The sequence below is a fragment of the Pipra filicauda genome, unplaced genomic scaffold (assembly GCF_003945595.2).
Source record: "Pipra filicauda isolate LSUMZ 115617 unplaced genomic scaffold, ASM394559v2 scaffold710_size265825_pilon, whole genome shotgun sequence".
Lineage (NCBI taxonomy): Eukaryota > Metazoa > Chordata > Aves > Passeriformes > Pipridae > Pipra > Pipra filicauda.
Genome location: NW_024104877.1, coordinates 31562 through 47137, shown reverse-complemented (window position 1 = coordinate 47137; position 15576 = coordinate 31562). Strand labels below are relative to the sequence as shown.

General features: G+C 40.1%; 1 long non-coding RNA gene across 1 annotated transcript in view; it reads right to left on the bottom strand.

Moving 5' to 3' along the window:
* LOC120324806 overlaps positions 1-13904 on the bottom strand; it is a 58747-nt gene extending 44843 nt beyond the window's left edge. The window contains exons 1-2 of the long non-coding RNA XR_005566414.1: positions 13848-13904; positions 12922-13005 (exon numbers count right to left, since the gene is read on the bottom strand). This is a non-coding gene — a long non-coding RNA (uncharacterized LOC120324806). The remainder of the gene's footprint in view (positions 1-12921; positions 13006-13847) is intronic.
* Between the last annotated feature and the right edge of the window lie 1672 nt (positions 13905-15576).

The following is a 15576-nucleotide window of genomic DNA, read 5'->3' as shown; positions in this document are numbered from 1 at the left end:
GGAGAGGTGCCCTCCCCTCCCCCCAGAACCCACGTGGCTCCATGGCAGGCACAGAGACAGCACACCGGGCGTGGAGAGGAGGCAAGAGGGAGTTTATTGTTGGGAAGGGGTTTATAAGGCTTTTAGGAGGGTCGAAGGGGAACCAATCACAAGTTCAGGGTCACACAGAAAAAACCATCAGGTAAGGGGTCAACAGCCAATAGGAAGGGGTTAACAAGGGACCAATGAGAAACACCTCAGGACACCCTGTGTGGGAGACAATAGCTTCACAGGGGGTGTCTGGGAGACAGTGACACTGCAGAAAATACACAAACATGTTGAGACATGTTTAAACTACAGTAAAACCTTCTGTTTCCATAAGGTTTGAGCTGTTTTCCTCACTAGTCCATCTCTGACAGGACTTTTCCCATACTGTATATGGCAAGTTCATTGCCACAGGCTGGGTTAGCTGCAGCAGCAATAACCCCTCAGCCTTAAAAAGAGGCAACAACCTAAGCACACTTTTCAATCACTGCTAGTAAGAATAAAAACTTCCTTTATTTCTTTATTTCTTTTTGACTGCTAATCAGTGTGGGCACAATAATAATGCACCTAACTCACATCTTAATTGCCATCTTCTCCAAGCCAAACTCAGGGGCTTTCCAGGAGGTGAAGGTTATCTTGAAAGACTGAAGATAATTTTTTCGCTTTGAAATCTGTTCACATAACAGGATTTTTTTCTTTTCTCGCAAAAGAGATTACCAAATCAGTCTTTCTTCCACCAGGTATTTCAAGTTTTCCTTGGACCAGTAGCTCATCAATGAACTACTAGTGTTTATAGGCTTCCTTTACTGTAAAAGCAGGATGGACAGGTTTTTCTTTGTTTGGCTAAGGCTTCCTTTTCTGTTAAACTTCCCTTTCTTAAGCATACTGGCTTCTTTTTTAAATAAGATTTCAAAGTGCTCACTTTCCTATGTCATCAGCAAATAACAGCATTGTTTTCATAGTCTGATTTGTCCAGATTGAATTTTGTAGTTTGAAATTGTCTTAGGCCTAAAGACTCTGAACTACCCTTAAAAGGCCATTGAAGTTATTTGATAATTATATACAAGAGAATGATTATTTATTTATTTTTCTGTGTATTTATTTTTAATTTAAGAAGAAAACCACCATCTGGCCCAGTTTTTCTTTAAACTCAAAAGAACCTCTTGATGGTCAGAGCAAAACAGTATCATTAAAATGATCCCTTTTCTTGTGCAAACTGTTTAGTGCTGGAGCAAAACATTCAGCTTGGAAACATGTATTATGTATTACACATGCCAACCTACCAGATTCCTTTTTTTCTCGTGGGAAATTGCCCCACATGCATAACCTCTGGCAAAATTCTGGCTTGTGTGCTTTTTTAACTTTGCTGTAGAAGTAAGATATCCCACAGGTTTTGTGTTGCGGAAAATTTCTCCCCAAAATCCTGAGTAACGCAGAAGTGTTCTGTCCTGCTCTTCCAGAGAAGAGCCTTTGTGATTGTAATGTGAAGTGCACCATGTGCACACCCCACTGCACCTCTTTGCTCAAGCTGGAGGTGTTGCTGATGGCACTGGCTGTATCCAGACAAGGAGATGCAGGTTTCCAGAGCCCAAATCCAGAAGAATGCTTCACCTGTCTCCCAGATGTTAGGTGGAAACACCCTGATGCTGTATACTACTGGTTTGTATGGAAAAGATATGCAGGCTGCCTGGGAACCTGTACATGCTTTAGTGAATCTTTGGTCTGAATCACTGGAAAACTAGACCTGAAGGTGCATTACAACATAAGTAAAAATTAGTACAAACTCTGAGTTTCTGGTTCTTGTCTATCATTTGGGATCATGTTAGCATGCCAGATCAGCCTGGGCCTTGAGACTGGTCTAGCTAAACTACCCATCACGACCTACTCCCCCTAAGGTACAAAAGGATTTTCACTTCAGACAGATTATGTTAAAATATGATTTAGGAAAATTCCTTTTCCAAGGAAATTCAAAATTATTAAGTCAGACAGTAGAAATACGAAGTGTTCACATGCAGCTCTTCTGCCAGCATTGTCCCTGTGAACAGATCCTTTTTCTTCAGTAGATCTATTGCAGGTTTGAGCCCAATCACAATGGACTCTTCACTCTGGTGCCTGGGAAGTCCCTACCTTTCCTGGTTGAGACCTCCAAGGTCTGCTTTTAACCCTCTTCTTGTCCACCATAGCCTGTAACACCCTAGAAATTCCCCTTGTCTGGACAGGCTCAACTTTTTCCTCTTGGACCCAAGGTCACCTTTCCCTGGCAATGACCTTTTCCAAACCTAGACAATCTCCCTAGAGTAGTAAAATGTATAACTGAGACTGCTCAAGAGGATTACCATCAGCCCCAATGTTTCTGCTGTCTGACACAGAATAGTCTGTCAGGACTACTGAGATTGTGTTAAACTCTCCTGAACCTCTTGCAAATGGTGTCCACTTGCAGCTCTGCTGCAGTGCATGGTTGTGTCACTAGTTCGTGGTTGTGTGCACCAGGAGGTGTATGTAACCTTCTTGGCCTTCACTCTTTCTTTATTACTACATGCCATATTGCAATAGAGAATGTTCCTCTGCAGTTTGGCAAGCGGCATCTAATTGTGATTGATTATTGATTGATCTAATTCATTGGTTAATTAATTGATCTATTTAATTGATTGACCTGAATTATTTATCTAATTACGTTCATTAAATATCAGATCTTAGCACACAACTCAGCAACACAACCCACCCAAGACAGTGTTCTCCTGCTCTTGTTGTATGAAGTGCCACCAGAGTTTCTACTGACCCAGGATGTTGCCAGCAGCCACGACCTTTGCTTTCCCCTCTGCTGCCTGTACATTACCGTCCCCTCCTTGTTTCTCAGTTTGGCCAACAGATGAGTTGCCTTCACAAGATAAACCACTGGAGAAAATAAACTCTTCAAAACCAAAAATGAACAGGAAGGACAATAACACTAGCATGAACAACTAAGGACTGCAGGAAGCACCACCAAGCCAAACACTGAATTCTCAGTTCTCCCTCTTCTGCTGTCTCTTTCCAGTTCTCATCTTTACTGTTTTCCCTTTTACCTTTATTTCCTGGTATGAAGAAAGAATTTTTTTTTTCTTTAAGTTTTGTTTCCTCTTTGGAAACAGTCAGGAAGAGCAATCAGTTCTACCAACGAAATAATGGTTGCAAAGAAGCAGTATAAAGATTTTGCTAAGGAGTGGAAGTGGCACAGCTGTAAAATTTTTCTAGTCAACATTAGCAATATTTGTGGTGTTCAGGGTCTGGATTCCAGAAAGGGAGAATGCTAAGAGAGATTATGACTAGAAATCCCTTCTGCAGTAAGTAATCAATTTGTTTTGTTTAAAAACAGCAGACCTAATTCGCTTCGTAAGAATTACCAAAAGGATTTTGATATTTTATCTCAGTAAGTGAAAGCACTAACATGTCATTTCACAAAACAAGAACTCAGATTGACCAGGCTAATTGGAGACAATGGACTATGGTTTTTTTCCAGTGTATGTGTGTGTGTATATATGTATATATATATATATATATATGTGTGTGTATAAATGTATATATATATGCATATACATACATTTAATGTAAGAGTATTTGATAGGAAACGAATTACTTGGAAAAGAGCTCTTAGGTCTTTATTCGATTGCATACAGTAACTAAGTTCAACAGAGATAGAGCTGTCAAGAAGCAGATTTGGGGTGCCACTGTTCAGACAAGAGTCCATTTCAGGAACACTGCTATATCCAAGTATACACTGCACTCAGTCATTTTCAAAAGGACTTTCTAAAAAACTGTATGATCCTTAAATAAAAACTGTGGTGAAGCTTAGGTTCAGAGTAAAAAAAGCATAGATAAATTCAGTGAGTTAATTTATGAAGACTTTTACATTAAACGGGCAGTTTCAGTGGTCTGCCCCTCATAAAAATACATGTGTTCCACAAGGATTTCTTTAATCATCCAGAGACTGCACTGTAACTCAGCCTAACCTGCACTAACCTTTTCTTCCCTAGCCAGTTCAGAATCACAGGATCACAGAAGGGCTTCGTAAAGAGAAGGTTTGGTCCCTGGAAGAATAATTCCATGAAGGAAGCACAAGAAAAAGTCTTCAGAAAGATTTAACTTTTCTTATGCTCTGTGGAGGCATAATCCACTTTGTAACTGTCCCAAGACTTAAGCTTACTCAAAGCCCAAAATTATAAAAAGTAAATATGTAGCTTCTGGCCTAACACAGTTAAGATATGAAAGGCAAAACAAGTACAGAATCAATGGATGAAAAAGGTACTTCGCAAATTTCTACAGAATTGAAATCCCAGGAAGTGTAGATGTGGCATGCCTCATTGGTGGACTTGGTAGTGTTCTGGTAATGATCTATGGGGGACTATATCTGGTGCAGGTAGCTCAGTGTGCAGCTGCACTGCAAGCCTCAGGCTGAGTTCTGGGTTAAAGCCCAAGACAAGACAAGAGACAAGACAACCTGCCGACCCTTTGCATAACAAAGGGCACAAAGACCGGGTGCAAAGCCAAGGGATTGGACACTGAGAGACACAGCAGGAGCCAAAGACTCCAGAGGAAGAGCAAGACTTGAGCTCATTTGGACTATGAGGGTATAAAAGCCCAGGGGTTCTTTTGTTGGAGGTCACTCCTCAGAGGCACCAGCTCAGGCTGTTTCTGGGTTACTGCATCATGAATAAATTCCTTTATGGAACAAGGTATCTGAGACTCTGCTATGGGAAACCTGGGACCGAACAGTAAGGAAACCTGGTCTGACTTTGTGAGTGGGATGTGTGGGGAGTCGAGAGGGGCACCCATGGTCTCACTGGAACCACCCATTGTGAAAGGACTCAGTCTCAGCAGTGACAGTCTCTGGTGGTGGGAGTGTGACTGCCAGACTGGTCCTGAATGGTCAGACTGGGAAGTTTCCTTAACATATTGAGCTCAATGATCTTAAAGGTCTTTTCCATCCTAAACAATTCTGTTATTCTATGAATCTAGATACTAAAAAATCTTCCAGATAAGGGGCAGGAGGAGCCTGACTCATGTCTTTTAAGTAAGAATAAGAATAGCCTTCTTGCAAACACTGAAGTGAAAGAGAATTTGCTGAGCTTTTCTCAGACTTGCCACCAAAAAATGTTCTCTGAAGAGCAAAAAGTTTAGAATTTAAAAGTTTAGAAGTTTTGTTTGATTGGGTTTTTTTGTTTGTTTTAGGTTTTTTCCCAGAGATACAAAAAACACAAGTCTGAGTAGAAGAGGAGACACATCAGGTATTCTGTTCACAGAATAGCTATTTTTTCTTTGACTTTGGAGAAGCTACCTGAGTCCATAGCAGCTATGAATATACAGCATATTTTCAACTTTCTTATGTTCTTATCTATGCTCTGAGTCTTATTCATTTACTGGTCCCCACTGAGGAAGTAAGGAGTGGATATGAAGGGACAGTATAGCCTCAGGGCACCATGGAGAACTACAGACAGATGGGGACATAACTTCTAAAGTTTTACCCTAACACCTGCTCTGCTTTCCAGCAGAGCTGGAATAATTGGCCAGTCAGGAATTCAAGTGAACTGACATTACAATGAACAAAAAGCCAGCACTGTTCTTCCATCTCCAAAGCTACCTATAAAATGCTATTCTTATTAAAATATTTTCTATACCCATCGTAACACATTGCAACTGACATGAAAAGAAAGTGATCTCAGATAATACAAAGACAAAAATACCTCAACGACCAGCTGTAACAGGACCTGTAATAGCACCATTTTGAAGAAGAACAATTGTATAGAATGACATTATATTTCCTTCTAATATTGGCTTTGCTCTTCAGACAATATATACCTTCTGCATGTTAAGTATGAATAGAGGAGCTACTGAGAAAAATACAGGTAGGTGCTATGAATTGTTAATATCTACTTTTGTTCATCTGCCAGGAAGAAATCTAATCTCTAAAAGTTTGAGAAAAGTTCCTGAGAGTTAGTAATGGCTACTCCACACACACTTTTCAGATATATTCCTTTGTTTCTGTATGAAGTCTGTAAAATAATAAGAATATGGTTCCTGGTATGCTTATTAGTTTTTTTCAACAACAGTGTAATTTTCAGCAAGAGTCTAAGCTGATTAAAGACAGGTACATTTGGTTACTATTAGGGAGAACAAAGTAAAACAAGTAAAACACGACACCATTAACAGTTACATTTTAGCTATGATGACTGCGTTTTAATGGTTGCAACCAAAATTATGATGGAATGACAGCAGAGAAGAATATTCTGAAATTCAACCAAGGCAAATTCAGTGTCCTGCACTTGGGGAGGAATAACCCCAGGCACAAGTATAGGCTGAAGGCTGGTCTGCTGGAAAGCAGCTTTGGAGAGAAGGACTTGGGGGTTCTGGTGGACAACAAGCTGTCCATGAGCCAGCAGTGTGCCCTTGTGGCTAAGAAGGCCAAAAGTATCCTGGAGTGCCTTAGGAGGAGCACTGCTGGCAGGTCGAGGAGGGTGATCCTGCCCCTCTACTCAGCTCTGGTGAAGCAGATCTCGAGTGCTGTGATCCGATTCTGGGATCCTCAATTCTGGAGCTCCTGCAGAAAGTCCAATGGAGGACAATAAAGCTAATTAGGGGACCGGGGCATCCCTCCTACGAGGAAAGGGTGAGGAAGCTGGGCCTGTTCAGCCTTGACAACAGACGACTGAGAAGGGACATCATCAATGCCTGAAAGTGTCTGAAGGGAGGGTGTCAGGAGGATGGAGCCAGGCTCTTCCTGGTGGTGCCAAGCAATTGGACAAGAGGTAATGGGCAGAAACCGATGCACTGTAAGTTCCACCTGAATATGAGGAAGAACTTCATTACTGTGTGAGTGACCGTACACCAGAACAGCTTGACCAGAGCAGCTGTGGAGTTTTCCTCCCTGGAGATATTCAAGAACTGTCTCGACACAATCCTGTGCCATGTGCTCTGGGATGAACCTGCTTGAGCACGATGGTTGGACCAAATGACCCACGGTGATCCCTTCCAACCTTACTATTTCTGTGATTCTTGATTCTGTGACAGTGTTCTCCAATGTCAAAAACACGAACTGCACTGTTTTAGTATTTCTGAAATCCCAGTTTTATAATTGCTCCTCAGTCAGGAAAAATTCCATGTATGGGCTATGAGCTTTAAGGTACATATTGCAAAAAGGTATTTTGAAATAATGAAAAAAAAGTTTAAAAGTAAATGATACTATATAAGTTTGAAGACAAGCATTTGTGTTTCTATCACAGTTAGTGGTCAAAACATGATTGAATTCACAGGTACAGCATAAAAAAGAGAGATCAGTTTCTGAAAGACCAGATGGTGCACTAGAAATGTGGGCATACTAGGATACAAAATAAAAAAGCAGATTAGTGGATCTAGTCTAGTGGTTCCATACAGTCTGTTTAGATTTTAGATTTTTAGTTTAGATTTTCTCCTCCTTTTTCTTCTGGGAAAAACACAAAGTTTTGGGCAGGATGATATTTGGGTACCTAAACTTCCCGATTCTTTTTAATACAGTTGTTCTGGAAACATTTGATAAATTTTTCTTTAAAAATGCAGATAAAAATGAAGTTTGTTTATACAATTTTTTTTCTAGAAATACAGATTTTGATTAAAATGTCTGTGAGGATAAAATTTGTTAGAATAAGTGAGTCATTTTCATGCTACATGAGATGCATCAACACAAACCAAGAGAAGAGAATAGCACCCGAATGTCCTTTGCTAAAGGAGTGCACTCTGATCTCTTAGTCTTTAAATCTCCTTGGTTAAACATCAACTGATCTTCAGAAAAAAAATATCTTTGAAGGTTATGATATTTTTCCTGTGAAAGGTTGGGGAAAAGTCTCTGTGGGATGGGAACATGCAAATCTGCTTGTAAGTTCTTCCCTTCATTGTGAAAGTGTAAAACTACCAAGCATAAACCCAAAAATTAAACTTACCTCTTCTCCATTGCATATATTCTTATCCCACTGATCTGTGTTTCCTGATTTCCTGTGTGCCCCAATTTCCTGTCACATCTTCTGCTCTGCCCACTACCCTTCGTTGTCACTTTCCAGAGTAGTAGGGGCAGTAAGACTTAGCTTTGTGTCTCCTGCGCTTTCTACAGAAATAAAAAGTCTCACAGCTTTATCATCTGATCTCTTATTCCCCTGCTGGGCTAGATTCATCATTATGGAAGAGAGTGGAGCAAGAAAACTTGAGCTTTTGCTTTCAGTCTTTGGAGGTCTCAACACAACCCATAAATAATGGATAGATTAATTAATATTGGTGAAAGATTCAGATAGTATGGTGATAAATGTTTGCAGTAAAGCTCATTCATTAGGGTGCATTCAGAGCCATTATTCCAACTCTGGAGAGCAAAGTCTGCCCTCAAAGACAAACAGGAAACAACACACTTTTCCACTGAAGTAAGATAAGGACATAAAACCTCTTCTTTGTCTACTGAATTAAAGTTAATTTTTTTATCATTTAAGCTCACCTCAAAAGAAATTAGGTCAAGTATTCAGAATTATTAAAAAATGTCATTAGAGCTGGTATAAGAGAAAATACTGTACAATAATATAAATGTATTTATACATGCTATTAGAGTATTGATGTGACTGGTCACAGAACTGTAGATTGTGACACAAAGTTATACTTATGGCATTAAGATGCAACCTAAAACATCAACAGACAAGGAAAATTCTGAATAAAACCAGCCTAAAATTATAGAACAAGAGCATACCTTCAGTTTTATTGAAGGTGGCAGAAGTTATAAGAACTCAAAATCAGAGAAGGGTTATCTGAGTGCTTTAATCAGACGGTCTTTCCCTTATCAACATGGAAAGAGACTTGCTTTAACAAGTAGAGAACAGGATAATGAATAATCCACAGTTTTTCATGGAGAACCTTGGAGTAATATATGAAAAGTTAAAGAAATAAGAGACTAATAACTCTACCTGACTATGTATGACTGAGTGAAACAGAAGTGCACTGTGATATGAGTTACTACAGGAGGATTTATTTTGTATGGGCTTTCTTTGCTGACCATAATTTACTGTCAATACAGTATTTTCTAAGTAGCTTCACAGAGTACAGACACAGTACAGATTGTAAAATGCTTCTCAAAAAGGTAGTGATTTGGCAATGTGATTGGAAATAGTGATTCCAATCTCACCTTTTTTTTTTTCTCTGGGGAAAAACAATACATAATAAAGCATTCTTAAAGAACAATCGCTTTCTAATTCTATGTAGTGTTATTGATCTCCTTTAAAATAAACCATGAGCTAGTTTGCTGCCCAAAGTTTACTTCTTTTCCTAAAAAGTGAATTTCTAACCACTGAAACACAGAAACCTGGGAATGAGAAAAAATCACAGCTGAGTGCAGGATCAACATGTTGAGAATCATAGGAATCTAAATATGGGAAACACAGGAGAAGCTCCAAACAAGTGACTATCTGAATTCTTTGCAAGGAAAATGGGGGTTTAAGGTACCTTTCTTCCGGTTCACAGAGACACAAGCATACTGAGTGTTCGCATCCTGCTGTAGCATCCCAGCAGATTGGTGAGAGGTATTTTCTGTTCCTCCCATCTGTCCAGATATTTGTCAAAATGTGGTTTTATGAGCAGAATCTAATTCTAGACATTCATTTAGGCCTGTGAAGAATTTGTCAGTCCACCACGAGGGAACAGCCTGACAAAGACTGGCCCTTGAGAGGAAGGTGCAGCACACTTGTAATCCCTGCTCTCTTCAGAGTTCAGCAACAGGGAGAATGAACACAGGAACCTGTCCTTCATGAGGGAGATATATTTTCTAAGGAACAATGATCAAACAGAACCTTCTTGAGCATGCAACAATCACATTATGCAGCTGGAAATGGCAAGTGTTCATCAGAGGCTTTTGACTTCAGGGAAAGAAGACTGAGCTGTCTGCCTTCCAGGGTCTAAGGTTTTTTCTTTTCTATTCTCCTGGTGAAAATTACAGTATTCCAGGGAACCAGAGGATTCCCTCTTTTTTAACTTAGCTATTCAGGCCCGAGAATATGCACAGGGTGGGGAGCAGAGGTGAGGAGTGAGAGCTGCCTGAGAAAGCTGTCCTGTGGAAAAGTCACACTGGACAGTCTAACGTGGATGAACATTCCACATCTGTCTTTGTGCCTGGCATTTCACTCTTTGGTTCACATCTTCCATGCATAACTGAAGTATGTCAGATGATAAAAAGTAAAATTTCCCCTCAAAACCAATCATTTGTCTTTGAGAAAAAAGATCACAGTGAGCAATAGGTGTTAAAAAACCCTTTCTAAGCATTAGCCTTCTGTTTTCTTATTGCTTATTCTCTGTGCCATACCTCTGGCAAGCCATCAATGGCTGCATTCATGATTTACACCTTGTCTACATCTGGAGATGTACCAAGGAAATGTGAGGATTTAAACATCATCATCCCCACATCTGTCTTCTGTCAACTGAGTACTCCCCTTGACCTAAACCACTTGGTTTCATCTCTCACAATCACTGAAACTGCTGTGTTTAATGCTTCCCATATGCCTGGGTTGGTTTTATGTTATTACAAGTTTGAGTTTCAACTTTTTGGTTGAGGGAATTCTTTTTGTTTGTTCTTATTAGTAGTGCTATTATTTTGCTTCAGTGTAAGCATGAGAACATGCTTCCTGCCAGCTTCTATGAATGCAGTGGGAAAAATTTGCAACATCTGGGGCTCAAAGGTATATTTCTTGGCCATGATGTTGCAGACTGCAAGAGAGATGGGAAAAGAAAATGTGTGATGCAGGAGACGTTTCCTTCCTCACCTCTCTTTGCTCATAAATAACTCTTTCTTTGATAATGTACAGTCCTGCACTCATTAACTGACTCAAGCTCCCAGAGCACTCATGTTTCTGTTAAAGACATGCTTCCTTTCTTACTCATCATTTTTATCCACATTGTGACATTATGAAGCCCTTTTTTCCTCAGTGCTCAAGTCCATGAATCCACTCGAGCATCAGGAGAAGAAGACAGCCCTTCCCATTATGCTGTTCTGCTCCTTGCCTCAAAGGTTTTCAGATCCAGAAGCAGGCACTGCCCAGTTTTGTCATGTGATGGTCTGACAGGCCAGACTCTCACATCTCAGGAATACCTCCTGAACTTGGCTTGAAAAGTGCCCTCAAATGAGGCAACCCTTGCTGTTCATACAGACTGGGGAATGATATGCTGGAAAGCAGTGACAGGAAAGGGGGTTCTGGTTGATAAGTTGAATCTGCGTCAGCAATGCCCCGGCAGCCAGGAGGGCCAACCCTGTCCTGGGGGGCATCAGGCAAAGCATCACCAGCCAGTGAAGGGAGGGGATTGTCCCCCTCTGCTCTGACCTGGAGCTGCCTCACCCTGAATATTGTATGCAGTTTTGGGTGCCACAATATAAGAAAGATATTAAGCTGTTAGAGAGTGTCCAAAGGAGGGCAGCGGAGATGGTGAAGGGCCTTGAGAGGTGACTGAGGTCACTTGCTCTGTTCAGCCTGGAGGAGACTGAGAGGAGATATCACAATCTACAACTTCCTCATGAGGGAAGGAGGAGGGGCAGACACTGATCTCTTCTCTGTGGTGACAAGGGACAGAACCGGAGGGAATGGCCTGAAGTTGTGTCAGGGGAGGTTTAGGTCGGATATTAGAAAGAGCTTCTTCCCCTAGAGGGTGGTTGGGCACTGGAACAGGCTCCTCAGGGCAGTGGTCACAGCACCAAGCCTGACAGTTCAGGAAGTGTTTGGGTGATCTCTCAGGCACATTGTGTGACTCTCAGGGATGGTCTTGTACAGGGCTAAGAGCTGGACTTGATGATCCCTGTGGTCCCTTCCAATTCAGCATACTCTGTGATTCTGTGAAATAATAAAACAAGTTCTGACTTTTCGTTCTACTACCTGATTTCTTCTTGGTCAGGAATACACAGGTTTTGGTCTACCTAGAGACCACCGCCTGGTTTCATAATTTATGCAACATTTCAGAGGCCCAAGAGTGGTGTGAATTTAATTAATATCTACAATTATCCACAGTTGATCAAATATAACTACACTAGTTTAATGGAAAAAATCTTTACATGAAATTAATTAATTCATTAAAACCAAATAAAACCAAGAACCTGACTAGTGGTACTGTAACCATGGAAATAATAATAATAACAACAACAAAAATAACAATAACAATAATAAAGTTCACAATGGAGAGTCATTACTGAAGGATGAGGCCTAGTACAAAGATAGAGCTAAAAATAATATATAAGTAATAGGTTTCTGTACCTAGAATATACAAAGATTAAAGGCTTAAGAATTAACTGATGCTATGGATTTCCAGAAGGGCTTGGAAGAATATGCTTCATGAGGTAGAAAGTTAATAGCTTCCGTGTGAAACATTGCCTTTAATAGTATCCAGGGTCACAAAACAACAAAATACCTGCAGTCAAGCAGTGAATTCTGGCTCAGATTTATGGGTTAAAATTTTATCTAAAAATTTCAGGACCACATGCCCCATTTTTGCAAAACCAGCTCCAGGTTTCGGCAGCTTGTACTTCAGTGGCCACACTTACACAAATGGACAGGTACATGCTGCTTGAAGCAGTGCCTTTCCAGACCCTGATCCAAACCCAGATTATGTCCCTTTTCATCTGGGAAACATTTACAAACACTGTTGTTGTTTTGGTTTGGGGGTTTTGGGTTGGGTTTTGGGTTGGGGTTTTTTTGCACAGCTTATCTCTGCATTTCCTATTGCAGAGTTTTGTCACTGAATCTGCTTAAACTTACATTCTTTAATCATGGACACTTACAGAAAAGGCTAGGGGGAGATGGAGAAGAAGTTGGGGCGGGGTAGGGTCCAGTGTTTTAATCTGGGTATTTCTTAGGCATCGCATCTGAGCAAGTATAGGGATGATACCTTGATTTCCTGGTGATCAATCACACTTCAGGCAGTGAGCACACAAGTCAGAACTGATAATATCTCTTCATGGCGTATTGTTCTCTGCGGCAAAATAGAATGCAGTTTTAAATTCTCCTTTTCATCCATCAGAAGACAAAATCAGGAGCTTAGGAAAGAGCATAGCCCAAGTAATTCTTATATCTGAGCAGACATCAATACTTATAGACCTACTCAGGATTTACAAACACTGCACAGTAGGGCATCACAAAACAGTATTGGCTAAGGATTAAAATGGGTTATAAGATATAATTGGTCAGGAACACCAGTTGTCTGGCATGATGGAATAACAGTGATCATTTTGTACAACAAGGCATACATAAGGCAACTTTGGAAGTAAAGAGAGGCAGAAACAAAGTCTCAGGAAATAGCATAGCCTCCTCTTACCATGTCACATGCACTCACTGGATAGTAATTCTCAGCAGAACTACATGTCTGTGCACATGGATTTTTTGTTGTACTGGCTTTTCATGCCTTCCTGCATCAGATGTCTCTCATCCTGATGAGACCCAGGCAACCTTTACAAAACGCAGCCCAGACAGTAGTGCCCAGCCTAAACATCCAGGCAGGATTAAAAGCACATTCAAGAATGTATAACACCAGCATTCATGCCCCAAACCTACTGCTTCTAGAAAATCTCTGCTGGCACTTCTGTTTATACAGTAATGACTATCTACACTCAGTCTAATATCACAATGGTATATAAATAAAGCTCACACAAGTGAGAAAAAGGGTGCACAGATCATCTCCTCAAGACTTGTGGTTAACCAGAGATACATGCAGTGGTGGAACACTGCATTGCCCATACCCATGTCCCGCCTATTCTTTTTAAGCTTTTCAAGCTCATTTTATTCTTGAACATCTGCATAAACTAAGCCCAAACCTACCTTATTGTAGGAGTCCTAGAATTTGGTGCTTTTTTTGAATTCACATGTTGCACATTTTCGGCCTTCCCATGCTCAGAAGTGTCTTCGGGTAGTGAGGTCTGAAGACTGACACCAAAATAGATAGTGAGATTATGCTTATTTAAAATATGAGTAACTGTTACATGGATTATGGTTTTATGTCTAGAAACTCTTTTCTTTAAGTCTTGTAACACCACTTGACTAATAGAAGGTAGCCTATTATGTTAAAACTAGCCATTGTAGCTGAAGCAACAGCATATTTTATTGGAACAGATGTTCTGCAAATGAGCAGGGAGTAAGGAGAGCAGTCATTGTTTTGATGTTGTTTAAAGGGCAAGAGTGATGCCAATCATAATTACCATCTGCTATAGTACATAAAGTATCCATATGCTCTTTATATGGCCCCAAAATTGATTTGAACTGCCATACTGAGATTTCTCATTGGAGGGCACTAGTTCTTCATACCCTTATTAGTTCCTGACTGACAAGAGCCCTGAGAATAGTTAACACAAATGTCTCAAAATCCTGGCTCAAGTAGTCACAGATTAAATTTAGAGTAGGCCAACCTTTGCCATTCTTTCCTGGATCTCCTGCCATGATAGCATTTACCATCTGAAGTCAAAGCATACCAGGCAGCTGTTCAAAAACATAAACCCAATCTACAAATCCCTATTACTGTACTCCACAGGGCTTGCAAAGTTTCTCATGGCTCTAAAAATGCCATGTTAGAGCCCACAGTCTTCTGGACATTGACTCAGAAACCAACTCTGTATTTAACCTTCCGTTCCCCACTTTCCAACTGAAATGTGTTTGCTCTTTCAGCTGAGTGCATTTCCAGTAATATTTCACATACTAAAAAGAAAGACCTCTCTCATCTATCCAACATACAAAGGAAAAACTATTTTTAACCTTGCAAATCCATTGACCTCTTCCTACTTTGTGACTAGATCTTACATAAAGTCCGTGAGCTTTCCAATAAAATTCTGTGTCGAGTTAACAAACGTTATCATGAATACAAAGAAAGAAGTCCAAATTCATCTACAACAGAAGACTAAAACAGTCTTCCCTCACATTCCAGCTTAAATTTAGGACTTTTTTTTTGCTTGCACAGAAAATAACAAAACATATCAGCTCTATGGAGATATAGTGATTATCCATTCATTCACATGTTTTTTTCCACAGCAGTCCAAATAATAGGTGTCTGAAAAAATGGTGCCATACCCAATACAAAATAATAGTGGTTCAAATGGCATTTGTTGCTAAGCCCAGTCACTTAGTGACAGGCTTATTCTACAAAGAAGTTCAGCTTATATTTCCCTTCCTTTCCTTATTTTATCAGACAGGTTTTCACTATTACGTGATTGTCTACTTTTAGAATCCACTTGTGATTTATCTGGCAGCAAAGCTTATGGAATGAGTTCCAAAGCTAGATTTAAATCTAGATTTAAACAGGTCATCAGATTTTTACTTTTGGTATCTTCTTGCTGTTCTGTTAATGATAAGGCATGAAAAGGAAAATTTTTGACATATTATATCCTTTTCTTTTGCAATTTCTTCTTATGAGGCTGTAAGCAAATTATGTGGCTTAGAGGTTTCTGAGGTACTTGTTTGGACTCAGTCATAGTTTAATGGCCTACATATAAGAATTTGGCACTGTGTTCCTGCAATTTTTTATGACATCTGAGAAATACCATTAAAGTTCCCCTGGAAC